The following is a 20,499-nucleotide window of genomic DNA, read 5'->3' on the forward strand; positions in this document are numbered from 1 at the left end:
CCTTCCATGGTGGATTCGGGGTGAACGGATTCCGCAGCCGAGAACGGAGAGAGGGGTACGGAGGGGACTTGCTCAGTCGCAGGAGAGAGAAGGCGGTGGGTTTGGTGAGAGTTTTGGCAGAAAAGGCGAACAAGAAGGAATAGACACTAACAACGATGGTAACCATTTTTGAGCATTGAGAAATTCGCGCCAAACCGAAGAAAATTCATGAACGCTGGGAGATACCTAGGCTTGTTTCTGTCGTTTTGAACTTTATTTGTAAAATTTGGAATGAAGATATTAGTGTTGTAAGTGTGATTGAAATTAAGCTTAGAATTTGACGAGAATCCTTCCACATTGATGATCATGACAGCCATGATATGCTCGGATGAAATTCAAGTGCCACACGTATTTTACTTGGGGGATAAAACTAAAACTTTGTAAGGGAATTAACGGAAATTTCACTACACAAATATATAAGTTGTAAGGTGAAGGATGAGGCGTCACAATATTTTCAAAATTATAAGAGTTTATAAAAATATGTATTAACCGTTATGATAATAAGTAATTGTTATAAATAAAGAAGAATCATACAGGGAAAGAGAGGATCAACAAGAGAGAGTATTTCTCATTCCATTCAAAAGTGCTCAATACATTATACATGGCCTTTATTTATAGGCACAACTTTGATAAAATCTATAGATTACATAATAATAAAAGATAACTGTGGGATATAGAGATAATGAGAGATATTGGAGATTATAGGAGATAATGAGAGATATATGGACATCCACAAAGATATTATTATATTCATAACACTCCCTCGGATGTCTAATATATATGAATGTGCCTTGTTAAAAAAACTTCAACCAAGAAAAACCTTGTGGGACAAAAACCTAGCAAAAGAAGAAGAGTACATCATTGATGCGCTATGTAATGCTGTCTCATTAAAAACCTTACTAGGAAAACCAAGTGGGACAAAACCATAGACAAAGAAAAAAGAGTACAATGTGTATCAACTCCCCCTCTTGGCAGTATCAGTTGACATCTTCGAGCCTGGAAAGTCTAATATAATGAACAAGCCTTTCAAATATTGTAGTGAGATAAAAACATCAAATATGAATTTCATAATCTTTTGAAAATCATGAGATGAGTAGTCCTTTTATTGTTTATCCACACGTCGATCATACTGTGATCTCTTGAAATGAGGATCAAACAAGAATACTATCTATATAGCCATTAAAATTAGTCTTGGGTACCTTCAAATAAAATAATATTATCTCAACAGCACCCTTAAAGTGATGAAGAATATTTTTAACTTCATTCTAACATCTTCATATTGATAAAAAAACTACATCATGCTAATTAGCAAATGATATATCAAGTTCTATAGAGCCAGATAGAGATATAAATGCTTCAGTGATACTAAGATATAGTACTTCTAGATTACGTGTTTATTCATTACCTTTTGGAGGTCTAAATCGATCTTTAGTCCATATCTAAAGATCTTTACCAAAACACATAATGGATGTCACTTATTTACATAATGGATATGACTTATCTATATGTATTCTTCCCAAAGCTTTCATTTCAAATTTTTTTCTTTAAGTAATTCATAATTTTTGAAAACTCATCAGGAATTTCGATGCTATCATCATAAATAGTATTGATAACAAACTCATTTTGAATATTTTCATAAATAGACAAGTTAAAATATGTTTACATCATTCTTTTAGTCGATATTAACAACATATACCTCATATAGAGACTTAATTGAATAGTGTTCTTGAAAACATAATTGTATGCTTCTAGAAACTTAATCTTTCAATGATTTTCATATATTATGATCCAGATCTGTTCATGTATTGAATCGTTTGAATTTATATAAAGATTTGAATCCTAGGATTCACATATAATTTCACTATAAAGTGAGTCATACGTTATAGTTATATATTTCTATAACGCATATGGAAAAACTTCATTTATTACCAGACTGCCAAATTGATAAGACATGTAATTTAATCCACCACAAGGCTTTATTGCTCTTTTTATTGTACAAATGCCTATTTACATGATACCAACATTACACTTTAAGTGCGTGGGCTAGGGATACACAAATCCCTTTTATATTATGTCTTTTCTTTTCTATTGGCCAACTATTTTTCTGTCTATATCTCATGACAGATTTATATATAAGATACTAATTTGATCATATAATATCATCAATAAAATTATTGTTGACAATTTTATTCATTTATCGGTCCTCCTTTGTTTTATGACATAACATATCGAGATCTTTTTATTACTTTCAGACACTTAAACTTCTTCAGGGGTCAAATAGTTATATCTTAAACTCTTTTGCAATTTATACCTCCTTAGTATGATCATCATGATCATGTGCTCCTTTTTCTTTTCTTTTGAAACCAATCATACTTTCATGCTTTTAGCGTGTCTTCAATAATAGAAGCACTTTTAGCTGGAATATAAGAATTAAAAATTCTTATTTGGATCAATAATTGCATCTAGCAGATATTATGAACTTCTAGTTCATACTACTATATTTGAGAATCTATATTTGATAGTAAAAATACATTCTATGTGTTCTTTTTTCCAACTACGCATTTTCTCCCTCTCATATTGGGAACATGCAATGCAGGTCTCCCAAATCCATAAATCTTCTTTAGAAATATTATTTTGTTTCATTTAAATACAAACAAGAATAAGAAGATTCTTATCCAACAGTGATCTCAACTTACTTTTAATATCCATCTATGTGCATTATTACAGTGAAATAATAGATATTGCACATTCTAAGATGAAAAATATTTGGCTCTTGACCAAAAACCAATTATAATAGGAGAATTCCCAATACATTGTTGGTTTGATGCATTTATGTGCAAAAATATATAAAATCAATCATGCCAACACTCAAGCAGGAATTATATTCTCATAAACTCTGGTCTTGCTACTTATGAAGGCTTTTACTAAGCATATAATCATCAGCAACGTGAGAAACAATCACTAGCAATCTCAATAAGAATCATATCGATTTCATAATTAGGAACTTATATACTCAATGTAATTATTTGAACATATTTGCAAATTTCAGGTTGCAAATTAATCATAAACACATGTGCCCATTTTATATATGCATCTTTCACTTATAAGTATTACTTTGGTTCACATGGTGTCTAAATGGGCCCATATATAAACTTGATACATTATAAATCTGCACAGATTTGATTTTGAGCATAGCTATTGATGTTCTCTTATTTAGTTCTTTTGAGAACAAACAGCACATAAAAATTCTTGAATCATATATCATTTTTAGAGAATTTTCTGGTTCTTTAATAAATCACAATGCATATTTTTCATGATATTTTGTATTATTATGATTCAGAATGATCTGACAGGTCATGTCAAATTATAAATGCATAAACTTCTAGTTTATTGTAAAATTATTCTCAATTATTGGTAAACTTCTTGTTACCATATCATATTATTCATTTTTCACCTTAATACTTCACAAGGAATATATTATCAATTATAGATTTTATCTTCAAGATAATAAATCATGATATCGCTCTTCTAGAGCCTTATTTTTTATCTTTTACCCAATGATAAAAACTTGTGCACTCATGGAGGGTTGAGTGCCATTAACTCTTCTGGAGGCTTTTTCAAAAAGAATAGGAGATGTAAGGAATAATATTAATATTAATGATAACAAATTCCATCCAAAATGATTCACACTTATATTCCAATAATCTCCCCTTCAAGTGTGAGTCATATAAATATATTTTTCTTATTTCCGTATTTCAAATAGAGTGAATACTATATAGTAAGCTAATAACATATCCTTAACTAGGAAATCCAAATGCTTCCTCATTCAGATATAATAATGGATTTCAATCCAATTGAGCTATCACCTTAAAACCTTTTGATAAACAAATATTCTAATATATATGTTTTTAGCTCATAATTTTCATTATCAATTCCTTTTCTGCTCACAAAAATAATGGAGAGAATTACATTAGTTATTCAAGAATTATATCGATTTTGTTACTAGTTTTTCAAGAACTGTATCAACATTTTGTTATTAGTTCTTCTGGAACTATATCAATTTTTTTTTGGGATTACATATAGTTCTTCAGAAAATGTTATATATAGTTCTTCAGGAATTAACATATATAATCATTTCATTATATGATATACTTCACTTTTTGTTATGCTTTTTCAAAACATGAAGTATTTTTTGAACAAAACATATATATTTTCTCAATATTTCGTTATTCAAAAACTTTATTTTTTTTGTATATATTATGTAATCCTTCAAAACTTATTCATAAATTTATAAATTCAATAGAAAGAGATCTATAAAGACTAAAATCAAACTATATTGTTATGAAAATTTGAATCATAAGCCCTTAGAGTTATTTGTAAGTCATTAGTCTTCAAGACTCCATATAGTAAATATATATTTTTTTAAAGATCATTTGTGTCACTTAATATTTAAACCATAAGCCTTCAGGCTTTGGGGCTTTAAAAACATCATAAGTTATTATTTTTATGTCATTCAATAACATGAGTATAATAACTGTTGGCCATTTAGTAATAAAAAATTATAATATTAATAAATATCAAATTGAATGTCAAGAATTATATGAGAATAAGATAAGGATAAAATTTAAGATTTATGTTAATAAGAAGTAAAATATAAATGTAACATGAAAAAAGATAAACTCTTGTATCAATACAGCCTTCACTATATAGTCAATAGTTTCTCATAATAAAAGACATTTGAGCCATTAGTCTTATGGGTTATAATATTTATAGCCTTCAAATAAAAATTCTAATTATCATAATATTTTTTTATAAACAAATCATATAATGATCTTCCGGAGAATCAAAACTATATGGCTTGAGGCCATTTAATTTTAAAAAAATTAAAGATACATGGTATCTAACCATTTAGTTTCAAAATAAAAAAAAATCACTAAGATAGAAATTTAAAATTATATAACTTCTAGCCATAAGATAGAAAACTAAAGTTACATGGCTGTGAGCCATTTAATAAGATACAGAAAATTAAATATATATATATATATATATAGCTTCTGGCATAAAATAGAAAATCCAAGTTATATGGCTTTTAGCTATTTAATAAGATAACAAAAAAATTAAATATATATGACTTCCAGTTATAAGGTAGAAAACCAAAGTTAAATGGCTGCTAGCCATTTAATAAAATAAAAAAAATTAAATATATATGACTTGTGGCTATAAAATAAAAAATCCAAATTATATGGCTTCCAGCCATTTAATAAGATAAAAAAAATCAAATTTATATAGCTTTTAGCCATAAAATGAAAAATTATACCTAAATGACTTCTAGTTATTTAACAGGATAAAATATCAAATATAAATGGCTTCAAGCCATTTAATAAAATAGAGAATTAATTATATATATATGGCTTCTAGCCATAAGATAAAAAGTTAAAGTTATATGGCTTCTGACCATAAAATAGAAAATCAAAATCTTTAGATGATAACCCTTTAGGGAGACTTCAAACATCAATTGAATTTATATTTATTGTCAGTATTAAAGCTTTCTAAAAGTTTATGACTACTACAAAAAAGAGCTTTCATGACGCTAATCTATAACGGTTATTAGAAAAAACACTGTAAAAAATATGATGGGCATTTTTGTAATTATAGGGATACTTTTAAAGGCAATTATTTAAATAACTGCCGTAAAAAGTCTATCAGAATTTTAAAATCTATCACGTGATAGTTTTTACTTTTCAGAGTTAGAGCTTATAGTCTCCAATTACTATCCTTGCTTGATTTTCTCCCTCTTCCTACCTTTGTCGATGTTTATCCTTTGCTTTTATCATCTCCACCATGTTCTTCCATCACTGTCGCTGTCACTGTTGCTGTGCCATCGCCTCATCCTCTTCATTCTTATTTGTGAGTTTTTCACCTCCAATCTTTCTGTGGATTTCATAGTTTTTGTTGTTCGATATGATTATTTTTTTGGTTAAAAATATGATGTTTAATATGAGTTTAAAGAGATCTGATTTTTATCAAATTTGAGTCTTTGATTTTATCAAATCTGAGTCTTTGATTTTATCTTTATTAAATCTTAGTGGCTTTGACTTGGTGGTTGAAGGTAAAGCTAAGTGGCACTATTACGGCGGGAAAGAATCCACATTTGCTCCATTAGAATGCTTTCAACTGGTAAGAGATTATTGTTTAATTGATTTTCAAACCCCTTCCTTTGGGGCTTTGTTCTCTCATTCCATCCTAATCAATAGGGTGAAATATAGACTTAAAAAAAAACTTTTTGCGGTAGTTATTTATATAACTGTCGTGAAAAGTCACATACCACGATAGATCTTAAATTGCTGTTAAATCCTTTATATTTTATGTCAATAGCATAGACGTTGTTCTCAAAACTATCGCAAAAAGCTCATTTTAACCGCCGTTAAATGTTTTTTTTTTTTTGTAGTAGTGAATATCCTCATATATTGTGGTCTTCTAGGTCCACAACAGATTTTGCCATTTATTTCTAACATTTAAATTTTTTTAGGGTTATTCCCATGTTTTGCTTTTTGGCTTCACAACGGATTTGCCATTTATTTTCAATAAATATATTTATAGGGTATTTGCTTGAATATGACTTCTAACCATATTATAACTATTACTCCCTCAAATTCTTTCAATTTTAGCATTAGCCATATGTAATCATAATTATTGATTGGAACTCATGGTTCTATCAAAATTAGCAACTTTAGTTCACCGAGGGATGCTTAGAAATATTGACTCAAGTTTCATTGAAGATAGTAACATCAGGTTACTAAGAAATGAAAACAAATTTCTTGTATGATAAGTAATTCAAAAAGTATAATATTCTATTAAAAATAAATTGTTATAAACAAATTGTAGTGAACAAATATAAAGTAATAATAATTTCCAATCTTAGTCACAGAACCTGATGTTTAAAACAATGATAATAATCCTTTTAATTCATATAATAGCTTAGACTATCCTAGATAAATTGAATAGGGATACGGATACTTCGAAACACCATATATATGATGCTCGAGATATCTTTATTTGAACAGAGCAAAGGATACTCTAGAAAAATTACAAAAATGATGCTCAAAAATTATGCTAGGATAGAAATATATATTATACACACCTTGATTAGAGTTTTGTGCTGATAACGTTTCACAAATAAAGAAGAAATAGAAAGAATCATACAGAGGAAGAGAGGATCAACAAGAGAGAGTATTTTTCATTCCATTTAAGAGTGCTCAATATATTATACATTGCCTTTATTTATAGGCACGGCTTTATACCTTTGATAGAATCTACAGATTACATAATAATAAAAGATAATGTTAGATATAAAGATAATGGGAGACATTGGAGATAATGAGAGATATATAGACATCCACAAAGATATTATTATATTCATGACAGTAATAAAATAATTGGTTGCCGTTTTGATTATTTTGATTTCATAAATTCGTTTCAGAATTAGCTTTTTTGGGACCCTACAGTGATTTTAAATTTATATTTCAACAAAATTTGACACCAGTAAGAAGATGTTGAAAGAAATCATTTAATTACATATAATAAAATTCCTCTTTATAGATGCATAAAAATATCACCGTTAGCGTTAATGTTTTCATTTTTCCATTCTCATTTTTGTAAAAGAGTATCCAATTTGTTACGTATTGTTCTTATAGTAAAAAGGGAATTTTGTAACTCATAAAATTTACCCAAAAAAAGTAGCACGGGAACATTTGAAAAAATAGAGGCTGCTAGGAGGCTGTACAAGGACCACAAATAAGGGTAAACTAATATAAGATTAAAGTGCAAATTTGTCGCAAAGTTTTTAATCAATAGCGCTGGGTATCTGAATTTTTTTTTTTGCAGCAAATTTGCCCCAAAAATTTAAAGTTGTTATAATATTGTTTTTACTATTAAAAAGCATATGTTAATTGTTAAAATAATGATGTTGACTGTCAGTGTTTTTAATAATAGAGGGCAATATTACTACAATTTTAAACTTTAGGGTGAACTAACCCAAAAAAACTTTTGAATAACCAATACTTTCAGGACAAATTTACACATTAATCTACTAATATATGACAGCATATGATGAAACATGTTATCCTTGATTAAAAAAAATGATGAAACATGTTTTCCCAAAAAATTAAAAAATTAGTTTATTTTATAATATCCAACTTTTTTAAACCCGGTCTCTTTCTAATTTGTATAATAAATCATTCGATATTTTAGAATGTTTTATGAAATAATTCCGTATGTACTCCTATTTAATGATTTTCGCAATAATTGGTTTTATATTCAAGAAGTAGGAGATGCTTGGATATCATTCTCCGCAACAGGGGAAAAACAGGGGAGAAGTAGGAAATATAAGATTCAACTGGAAGCAAAAACAAAAGAAAAACTCAAATGAACATCCCAATTATATCAGCAGGAATGGACAAGTTGCTGTTAAACAGGCCTTCCACATGAATATGTGTGTATTTGATGGTTTCTTCATCTACAATCTGAATCCAAAAAAACCCATTATCAAGGTCCTTCTTTTTTTCAAATTCTGAAGCCAAACCATTCCATATCACTTCCTGGTCGAGACATATTATTACTGTTTTAAAAAAGCAGCATTAGTTATGCCGCAGCCGCTTTCCCCTTAATATTTTGTTATTCTCCCGCTTGTTTCATCTGGGTGGGTGTCAATCCGTGAGGGTCATCTTCATCTTCCTTTATTAGACTAAAGAAATGGAAGCTCTATAGTTCTGGAACAGCCTATCATGGACTTGGAATCCGTAGTAAATCAAAATGCGACCAAGGTAAGCCCTGTGACTATTGTTGGACTCTTTTTCCATACCTCTGCTTTCTCATCTACTTATCTCCTGGCAGAAAGAATCATGGAAGACAGTACTGACTCCGGCTTATCAAAGTTTGGGAGGTGTCTATGGATATTTGAGCTCTTCCCTTCTTTACCTATAGTGCTGTCACTTTCATGTATAGACTATTTTGGTCTCAAGTAGCACAGAAATGGAATCTTGACAATAAGAGTGGTTTGGATTTTTTGACCAATTTATAGTTTTTTCAGCCGTGTCAGGCCTCGAGCTTTCCATGTCTAAAGAGGGCTTCCTACACTCTGGTATAAATTAAATAACTTTTGCTTCCATAAAGAGGTCTCTTCTATACAACGTTACACTGCTTTTTAACATATTATATGAGATGCTTTGATTTGATGAATTAAAATCCATCAGTCTAGAACAATTATGCGGAATATGTTTTGCTAGTTTAATTTAGGCTAAGTTCTCATTACGTGCCGATTGTTTAGACTTTCAGTTTTAGAAGCCTTTTTTTTTTTTTTTCCATGCTTTATGTTAGCAGAGACCTTTGAGCAGTGGACGTAAATAAGGAACCAAATACTCTGATGTTCATGAATTATGTTGTGGGTCATGATACCAAAGCATCTTCGTCAAAAATCTCAGTCATGGGAACTGTGTGAATTATGGAGTTTTTCATGCCTTGTTTAGAGATCCCATTGTCTATGGTATGGAATTAAGTTTGACTGCATTGCTTTATTAATAATTATGACTTGCCATTAATAAATTGAATTAATATTGATATTATCAAATATTGACTTTCCTAAGTGACACTGTATAAATAGATAATGTTGCTGTACTATCCATAAACTCGGTTTGGAAACAAGTCTAACGTCAAATTTTATATGCGGTTAATTCCTCCTATTATTATTAGAGAATTGTGAGCTCGAACTTCATCTTTCCCCCCAATATTTCTCGTTAGTAACAGTTGGAAGGGGTATGAGTTGGGACTATGAGGACGAGATGTGAGGCTATCATTGGATGTAGTAAGGGCCATAATAGCTTGAACAGACCTTGCTATTACCGTTGTGATAATTTGTGAAGGATGAAAAGTCTTCCCTGCATGGCAGATCTAATTTCTGACAAATCACAGTGATTCCAGCATTTGAAAAGGTAAAAAAAGGTAGCAAGTGAATTGGAATCAATAAGATTATCTAACCAAAAATAAAGCCACTCAAACAAAGTTCATTGACACTGAGAATCAACCTCGAAGCCAAGCAGTAATCGAAACCAACATGCTCGACTAAAATGACAGCAAAGAAAAAGGAGTTCAGGTGATTCAATATTGGAATAGCAAAAAAAAGCATACCTCCGAGGTGGTCAGGTGACGCTGTTTGAGCAAGTTAGAAGTAGGAACTATGCCTCTCACTAATCATCAGACAAATGGTTTGAGGCGCAGGTGCGGGGTTAGATTTCCACAACTTGGTCCAGAACCGGTTAATGGATGAAATCTGAGATTGACGACGAGCCAACAGAGAATTATTGGGAAACAAATGATAGCCGTCTCTAACCGGATACAGCTTCCGAGGCAAGGGGAGAGTTTCATTCTCAAGCAAGCGAAATTGGGCCATCAATTGAAAGCCATTTTATTGGAGTGATGTTGCATTCTTGAGGAAGAAACTCCCTCCTTTCCTCGGAACACGGCATGGATTCACAAGGAAACTCACGATTTCGCGTGGGGTTCAAGCGTGGCAAAAAGTCGTCCGAAATTCCACCAATTAGACCTTCAGTTGAAAGCCATTTTATTTGGGTGATTTTGCTTGCTTGAGAATGAAACTCTCTCCTGGCCTCGGGATTTGGCATGCCCTCACAAAAAGAGACTCACGATTTCACACGACGATTCTAGAATGGTGAATAGCCATCCAAAATTCCACCAATCGGGCCATCAACTGAAAGCCATTTTATTCGAGCGATTTTGCATGCTTAAAAAAGAAATTCTCCCCTCCCCTCACGATTCGGGACGGATTTACAAGAAAACTCATGATTTTGCATGAGGATTCCAGACATGTGAATAGCTCTCCGAAATTCCACCAATCGAGCCATCAATTGAAAGCCATTTTATTTGGGCAATTTTGCATGCTTGAGAAAGAAATTCTCCCTTTACCTCACAACTTGGGACGGATTTACAAAAAAGCTCATGATTTCACGTGAGGATTCTAGATTGGTGAATAGCTCTCCAAAATTCCACAAATCGGGCCTTCAATGATAAGCCATTTTATTTGGCTGATTTTGCTTGCTTGAGAATGAAACTCTCTACTTGCCTTTGAATATGGCGTGTCTACACAAAAAGACTCACGGTTTCACATGACGATTCTAGAACGGTGAATCACTCTCCAAAATTCCACCAATCGGGCCATCAACTGAAAGCCATTTTACTTGGGCGTTTTTGCATGTTTGGGAAAGAAATTCTCTCCTTTCCCGATTTCTCATTTTGCTTGCTTGACAGTATCAAGAGATTGATCAACCTTGTGGTGTCTTCATGGCTAAGATTGTAAGAGACAGGTTCTCTTAAAGTCTTACTTAGATCAACCGTCTGTTCGTTACTTTATTCTAGCTTGTCCTTACCTCCCCTTATATCATTAAGACAACCTACTAACCTTGAATCCTAGCTTGGATGATCAAAGTGGCTAGCTTTCCTCTTGATTCTAGTCGGTCCGTACATCCCCTTATATCAAGTGGCATAGAGCTAAGGTTTGCTAGATTTCAAGTTCTATCTTTTTATGTTTTCATTTTTTTTCTTTTCTTGCTTCCATTTTCCTTTCGTTTCTATTCTCCTTGTTCTGTCTTCCTCCTTTCTTCCTTATTTCCATCCCTTTTGTCTTTTTTCTTTTCATCTTCTTCCCACCCATTGTTTGTGTTTATTTGACTTGCTTTGATCTTTTGAGTAGCAAATAAAAAAAAAAGAAAAAATTCTGCAAAAAAAAGGAAAAAAAAGGTGCAGTTGTGTCCAGAAAAAAAAAGGCTATAGAATTGCTTGAAAAAAATTCCAAAAAAAAGGAAAGACTTTCAGGTTTTGGAGATTGCAAAATAAAAGGCAAGTTTCCTAATTTGAAAAAAGAGCTTCCAATGCAAGTCACAATTAATTTCCTAAATCTTTATGCTTGGGTTGTAAGACTTCTACTTTCCTATTTTGAATTCCTTTCCTTTTCATACTACTTTCCTATTCTTTCTCTTCAAGTTTCCTTTTTTCTTTTATTTCTTATTCCTTTTCCTTCCTTTTCATGCTACTTGCCTAACTTGAGTTCTTTTCTTGCAGGATAGTCACTTTCCTAAATACTTTGTTCCTGCTTTCCTTTCTTTCCACGCCCATATTTGTGTCTATAATTTTCTTGTCCTTTTTCTATACCTTTTTTCCCCTTTCCTATCCCTATCCATATTTTTTTAAGATTAAAGTGCAATTTTAACAATAAAGTTTTCCGTTAAGAGCATCTAGCACCATTAAGTTTTGAAGGGTGCAAAATTATACAAAATCTTTATAAAAACAGGGCAATTTTACCACTCTATTAACTGTGTTAAAATTCGTCACCTTTTAGTTCGGTGGGTCCCACATTTGTGCACGTTTCCTCTGCTTTTCCCTTCCCTTTTCCTTTGCTTCACCCTTCTCTCTCTCCAACTTTCTCTCTCTCTCTTTCTTCCCTCTCCTGACATACTTATTCTTCTTATTCTCCATCTTTCTCTCTCCTGTCTTCGCCTCATTTAAACTCTAGTCTCCCTCCCGCCTTTCTTATCAAATAACAACAAGTGCCAAGCAGTCAAAACAAAGCCCAACCATAAACAATTTTTAATGGCTTTCCTCACACCAAATACAAAACAGAGGACTCTCTTCATAGAAGGAAATTTCTTTCAATAAAGAACACAATTTAGGTCCTTTTCCACTCACCTGGCACATCCTTTGTACCTCGGAGCTCGATGAATAAAGCTAAATAATTCAAGAATTATGGCAGTCCAAGCAGATTAATTCCAAACAATTGGAGGCCTAACCATCTTTCTAAAAACTATCCTTTGATCATTCCTTCCAACTACATCAACCAAGCTTATTACCTTGACTTTTCTCCCTCGTCTCGTCAAACAAGCTTAACAGAATGTGGCTGGCTGCCTTCTAACTTGTCAGACCACATAACATCTCGTTTCCTTGTGTTGCCTCCTTTGTTCGCAAAGTCAATGGCCTCCAATGTCGATGCCTCTATCTCCTTCTCAGATGCATCAAATACAATAGTGCACACTCTCCCCCCTTAAGCTTCTCATGGAGAACAGTCATTTGGTTCTTGAATTCTAAGTTGCTGTTACCAGAGGAAGAGGAGATGAACTTGAAAAGGGGAGAGAGATAGAGAATTGAGTCTGATTTGTTAGGGGCGAGGAATTGACATAAAGAGAAGGAGGAGGAGAGATGAAATTTAAGAGGGTGATATGTAATGTGTTTAGTGAGAGGATTATGCCAAGCCAGACACATAGTTGGACCCAACTCAGAAAAAGAAACGGCAGTCTAGACCTAGTAACAGAAGTGATGAAATTGCTCCGTATTTTAAAGTTTGTGTATAATTTTGCACCTTTCAAAACTCAATGGTGCCAAATGCTCTTAGCAAAAAACATTATTGTTAAAATTACACCTTAACCCTTTAAATAACCGTCGTTAAAACAGTCGCAGAAAATGGAATTCCACAGCGGTTTTATCAATAACCACCGTGGAAATTCCATTTTCCACGGCAGTTTTTGGTAAGACCGCCGTGTTTTATTTACCTTTCAACGTTGATTGTATCCACTGCGCCTCCAAAACTGTCATGAAAAACCCTTAATAATAGCCGTTAAAAGCCTTTTTTCTGGTAGTGGAGTATGAGGCCAATGACAACCCATGCTAAACCGAATGACAACATGCACAGCATATAGTCACAACCTACACATAAGCCAATCACAACCTGTAGTTGTGTCATTCACAATATGCATAGCAGCCAATGACAACCTACGCTAAACTTAATGACAGCAAGAACAGCAAGCAATTACAACCTATACATAAGCAAGTGACAAACCAGCAGAGGCCAATGACAACCTGCACACAGGACAATAACAACCTTCACACCAGCCAATCACAACATACACATAAGCAATTGACAGCATACATACCAGCGAATGACAACATAGAGTAATAAATGACAACATACAGAGCAACCGATTGCAACATACATAGCACATTGACAATACAACTAACATCAACGTAAATGAGTCATACCCATACTTACCGTTAAGAAGTACAAGCAACCTCCCACATTTTTCGTCCCATCAGCTTTTCTTTCTTCTTTCCTTTCTTGAACTCTGCAATTGAATTGCAAAATTCTCTCAAAACTAAACTGCTCCAATCATAGTATCCTAAACTATCATTTGTCCCCACCATAACCCTCAACACTTTATATCACTCACCCATACACTAGAGCTAGGACACAAGAGGACTCCTAATGCATACATAACAAAAAGGAATTCAAACTTTTCATCCTCTTTTCCTTCAATCAACCATCTTCTTATTATTTTGTATGGCACTTTCTCGTAGTCACTCCTTAATTCCTTAAATGTTTCATCTTCATTCTCCACATTCATTTTAATTTCTTGCCCCTTAAATGGTAGGCTCATCAATTGATTTACATCTCCGGACCCCATTTCATACCTCTTTCCTCGAATTGATATTTTCTTACTTACAGGGTCAAACACACGGATCAATTCACCACAAAAATCTCTATAAATTTGTGAGCAGCATATTTCAACCAATTTATCAAAACCAATCCTTTTCAGCATTTCCATCTTATCTGTCCTTTACTTTAAGTGCTTGCAAACTTCCATAAATTGTCCCAGAGCACACCGTGTGTGGAAGGGAACAATATAATTCTTCCCTTTTAGTAGGACTCTCATTTCTTTAGCCTTTTCACTATATTGTTCTCTCTCCTATTCTGTTAACTTCCCCCAAGCCTTTCACAGGGTTAGTGCCCTCTTCAAAAGACTTAAACTTCTTCTTGTTCTTCTCATAAAATTTTCAATAAATAGTATATATCCAGAGAAGTTCCTAGGCCTTTGTCCATCTATGCTCTTACTCTTTAGTCATTTTGTTAAATTGCAAAAAGGAAAAAAAATACTGTCATCACATTATAACTTTCCAACTACTTGTCACTTTAAAAGAGGGGTTATTTGTTTTTGGAATGATAAAGTAAATCAATCCTTGGCTTATGTTAGAGTACATTAATAACATGGTCCCATACTAGCAGTTTAATCAACTTTGGTCCTTGAAATTAGAAAATACATAAATCAACCCTTAAAAATAACAATCTTGTTACAAGTTACTAATTTTGGCATCCTCAGTCTCTTGATAAAAGCATTAAGTACAAATGAGTTTGGTTATTTTTAAATGACTAACATGTGCATTCAGTAATGTTGCCAGCATCACAAGGTATTGGTTCGACCAAAAAATTGGTTGAAACATTACTTGAAGGTTCAAAGCATCAACCATTACCACAACAATAAGAACATTCAATTTTGCTTTGATAGTAAAATCTACAAAACATATAAATAAAAAAGAGCAAAGTGAAAAACAAAAACACCAAGGCATCTTACAAATTTTTGAGATTATACAGTTTCCTAAGTGATGGAGGTATATTACCACTGAGGGAGTTACTTGATATATCCTTAGAAAATACAGGAATATAATGAATGAATGTGATTTGTCCATCCTTATAACAACATAAATTGGATGAAATGAACCAGAAACTACACTAAAACACTACACTCACAAACTTTTGAGTTGTGATAGGTTTCCTAGTTCATTGGAATCGCTCCACTTAGGTAATTGCCCTGCAAGAATCTGTACAAGAAAGATTCAAATTATTCTCGATAGGAATCAATCAAAACCAATACAAAAACCTAATATTTCCTATTAACTTGATTTCTAAAAAGTCAAGTTCTATAGAAGGCCAACAGAAAAAATACTATGGCAAATGTCGGTGTGAAATCAATATATCAAAATATTGATATAAAATCTCTATCAAGCTACACTAATCAAAAGTCATGAATAACATGGCTCATCCCTCATATTTTGTGTATTGTATAGGAAAACATGTTTAGCTATATCATCAAGGATTGCGTGCTTAGTTATGATGTTAAATCACTTTAGCATAATTTCTTCACCTACTAAGATAATTATATATAATTTCCCAAGTAAGAGAATTGATGTGGAAAAGGAACAAAATAAGATACATACATTCTCTGCAAGTCAATACAATTTCCCAATTCAGATGGAATTACCCCATAGAAATTGTTGTTGTGAAGGGCACTACAGCATACACAGATTATGATTAAATCATATCCAACAGCAAGCAGTAAAGCACCAGAATCAAATGTCTCGGAAAAATTATACATAATTAAAAGTACATACAGAACAGTTAAATGCTTTAGCCTCCCAAGGTCAGGTGGTATAGATCTGCTCAACTTATGGCGAGCTAAACTCCTCAAATATCACTAATGAAAGTAAAATTAGATATAAGATTAAGAAAAATTTGTCTACCGTAACGCACCTCAAATCTGAGAATCATTTACTAATATAACATGAACTTAGCAAGAAAAGTCATCATGGAAGCTCATTATAGTGATAACTCTTGGATTTAGGATCGCATTTCACTCCTCTCCATTTCCATGGGTCAGGATCCTCAGGCCTCAATTGTAACAAGATACCATCTGAGCTAACAACTACTGCTTTGAAACTGAGAAGCAACTTACCTAAATATACCAGTAATAGATAATATCAATATGATATACCAAGAGAGAGAGATGCTCGCCGGCGGTTAGGTGCGAAGCTCATTGATGATGGAACCCACGAGGCTCACTAGCAGTGGGGTGTGAAGGTCGTCGATGATGGGGTATGAAGGTCGTCAATGATGTGAGTGAAGCTGGTTGCCGATGGATGTGAAGCTCGCTGCCGATAGATGTGAAGCTACCTGTGCTGTAACGGAAAGCTGGAAACGCGAAGAAGGTGGTCCCGAGGGTTTAAGGTGGCCAAATTATTCACACTCAAATTAACAGGGATAAGTAGGTGATATCATAATTGAAGTTAATTTTCCCAAGGTCCCTAGGGACTTAGGAAGCATTTGGGGAGTTTCAGGGACTTTTTCATAATTAATTGTCTTTTGTGAGACCTGTGTGTAATTTTCCCTTAAAAATATCAACCTTCATAAGGAAATTTTTTAATAGCATTACGAGCGTTGTTAATATCATTATATAATTTGTTAACGACATTGCTAAAATTGTAAAAGTAATACTTTTTGAATTTCTTGGAAAGCCTATTATTAACGGCTATATCAAACTTATTAACAATATTAAAGAACTTGTTGATGGCGTTATTGGACTTGAAAATTTGCCCATTTATGATGTCATTGCTAATTTCTTAAAGTGTAAAAGGATTTCAGATCAAGGGAGTGTTTGGGTAAGATCAAAACCATAGTTTTAAAAGTGCTTTTGCAGTATACGAAGTAAATATTGGAAGAGTTTGCCTTGATTTGCAGAAAAGTGCTTATTGGGCTTCCCAAACACCCCCTACATGATTAATGGCATTATAATAGTTGTTAATATTATTACATGACTTGTTAGCTGTGTTACTTAAGTTGAAAAAATGCCACTTTTTAAATCTCCTAGAAAACCTATTATTAATGGCAATACTAAACTTGTTAATAACGTTAAAGAACTTATTAATCGCATTACTCGACTTAAACAAATCTAAAAAAAATGGTTGCTGCCAGAGCTTCGGTGAAAAGTTCTTAGATCACGTGGTTAATGGCATTATGAAAGTTGTTAATATCGTTATATGACTTGTTAATCGTGTTACTTGAGTTGTGAAAATGCTACTTTTGAAATGTTATTTTTTTAAATTTCCTAGAAAACATGTTGTTAATGGCGATACCAAACTTGTTAATAACATCAAAGAACTTATTAATCACGTTACTAGACTTGATAAAAATTCCCAAAACTCTAGTGACTAATCGTCAACTAGCCGTTAGAGCTTTAATGATCGGCAACCCATTAAACTCTGGTAGTGGCTGTCGATGCTAGAGCTCCAGCAACTAGCTGGCTTGTGAAAGTGATTAATGGTTTTTTTTTTTAGGGGAAAAAAGATAATATAGTCATTTTAGCAAATTTAAAAATTTCAATTTGGCACGCTACTCCTAAACTGAAATTTTGTTTATTGAGGTGGCCGTTTGAGAATTTTTAAATTCAACAGTAATTTTTTTGGAAATTTTCCTTTTTATTTTCAGAAAATAATAAAACCAATTATCTAAGAAAACCCCCCTTTTTTTCCCCTGCAAAGGGCAAAAAAAAAAAAAAAAAAAAATAAATAAAATAACAAGGACGGAGGGGCAGTGGACAGCCGCGGACGCATTACGCATGGGGTAAACGGCGAAAAGCTACGCCCGGACTGCGAGGGGTTAACGTGGGAGACTTTCGTCATCGTCGTTCTCCGTTGTTCCTTCTCTGTCTTCAGCCTTTTTGCGGTGGCCTCTATCGTTGTCCGTAGTCGGGGGTTGCTTAATTGCTCCGTCGTGGTTTTCTGGTCTCTAGTCCTCTTTTAATTCGTGGCTCCATTGATACTATTCTTCTCACAATCTCTCTCTCTGTTTTTTTGTTTTGTTTTAAATTGTATAGTATTTCTGTTTAATCCGTTTCTTTTTAGTCTTTGATTTTCATCTAAAATATGTTTGTTTTGCTGCTGCTCGCTGCTCTTGTTCTTTCTAGCGGTACTCCTCTTGTTTTTCATCTGAACGATAATTCATCATTCTTGAATCCTATTATGCATGATTTCCGATTAATGCTCTGCTAGCTGAAATATCTCTTGTGAATGACTATGAATTTTGTGAATATTAGGTGCTGGTAATGCTAATGTGAAAGCCTGAAAGATTCTAAATGAGTAGGGATTTCTGATTCAAGTTTATGCTCCATTTGGTTCTGCATAGTGGTTCTTTCTGATTCTTGGAAGCTCATTGGATGATAAATTTGCCTATTTGGTGCTGCTAATTCTAATATGAAGAATGCGCTGTGTCTTTGTTGTTTGACTATATATATTTGATATTCTCTGGCCCTCTCTGACCTTCTCACTGCTATACAGAGGTAGCATAAATATGCAATTGGGCCTCGTTGGTTGTAACTGCTAGAGTACATATACTGCATGTGTGTGCAGTAATTATGTCATTGTGTGTGATAATGGTGTATCTATGTGCATACTATGTGCATTCTTATACTTTGTGTAGAAGATGTTGAATCACGAATGTTAAGAATAAACTAATCAGAAAAATGATAAAGAGGATGAGGCTAATATTTTGTTAGAATGACGGACTTATATTGATATAGAAATATGAAAATTGATATTTTAAGATAGGTTCTCCTGGTGAATAGAAAGATCTTTCTGAAGCTTTTGGAGAATTCTTTGTGCAGCTAGATTTTTATATCAAGCCATGTCAGTCCTGATTACATCTCTCATGCATATTTGCGGTTAATGTATGTACTGTTTTGAGTTAATGTTCCATGATTTTGTAGGAAATAGTTGTGCTTTTGTATATTTTTTCCTCTTCATTCCTGAAAGTGAGGCTGCCGCTTTGTTGAGTTGTGTTTTCGAAATGGAGTATGTTGGATTTTATATTGCCCGTCTGTGTCCTGTTTGCACATCCCTTCCCTTATAATTGGAGCTCCTTGATTTTTTCCCCTTTTCTTTGTTCTTCAAATTAGAAACTTGGGACGTGAGTTATTTGATTAGCACTGTAACTGTTGAATGGCATGTCCCATGTTATTTATTATTTACTTATTATTCTGTTTATTAGTATTTTATCTCTTTAGTTTATCCTTATCAAGTCAGATTTGTTTTTAATTTATTTTATTTTATCCTTTAAGGGATTTAGATAGATTTTAACCTAGTTATCTTTGTTGGGGGCATTCTTGTGGCCTCAATTATGTCTATATAAACACTAGATATTCTTTAATAAAATCATGGGACTAAGAATTATTAACTCAGCCGCTTTTCATGATTAAGTGTACTCTATTTGCATAGAAAGGCGTTGACTGGATGGATAAGTAGTGAAATTAATCCTTTATTTTGTAGAACGTCCTAGCCTAGGCAAGGAGTGGTGGATGCTTGATCAAGTGAGCGACTAATGAGGACTTCATTTCTTGTAAAGTGGTCTTATGTTTTGCTTACTTCCAAACAATGAAGGGCTGGGTCATCAACAATAGGGGATAAAGGGTATTTTCATGATTGGTGACCTGCAGTTTTGGGTATGACATTCAACCAAACCAGTTTAGTTAATTGGTTTTTAGCAATTGATATTTCTTTTTGGCCCTTTTTCTTTGACTGTTATTATTTCCATCATTAATGCAATACGAACTTGGATATATTTTTATGGAAAAAAAAGAAGTACAACGAAAGAAGAAAACATCATGGAAAAAGTGATTTCTTCTTCTTCTTCTTTTCTTGGTTTTTGGTCAGGATTTCTTCAAACGTAAGGGAACAAATTGGTGTCCATTCTTTTCATATACTGAGAAATTCAGCATAAAAGCACTTGGCACCTACTAGGAA

The sequence above is a fragment of the Neltuma alba genome, unplaced genomic scaffold, assembly GCF_004799145.2.
Source record: "Neltuma alba isolate B1F8T4 unplaced genomic scaffold, ASM479914v2 tig00010389_pilon, whole genome shotgun sequence".
Classification (NCBI taxonomy): Eukaryota; Viridiplantae; Streptophyta; class Magnoliopsida; order Fabales; family Fabaceae; genus Neltuma; species Neltuma alba.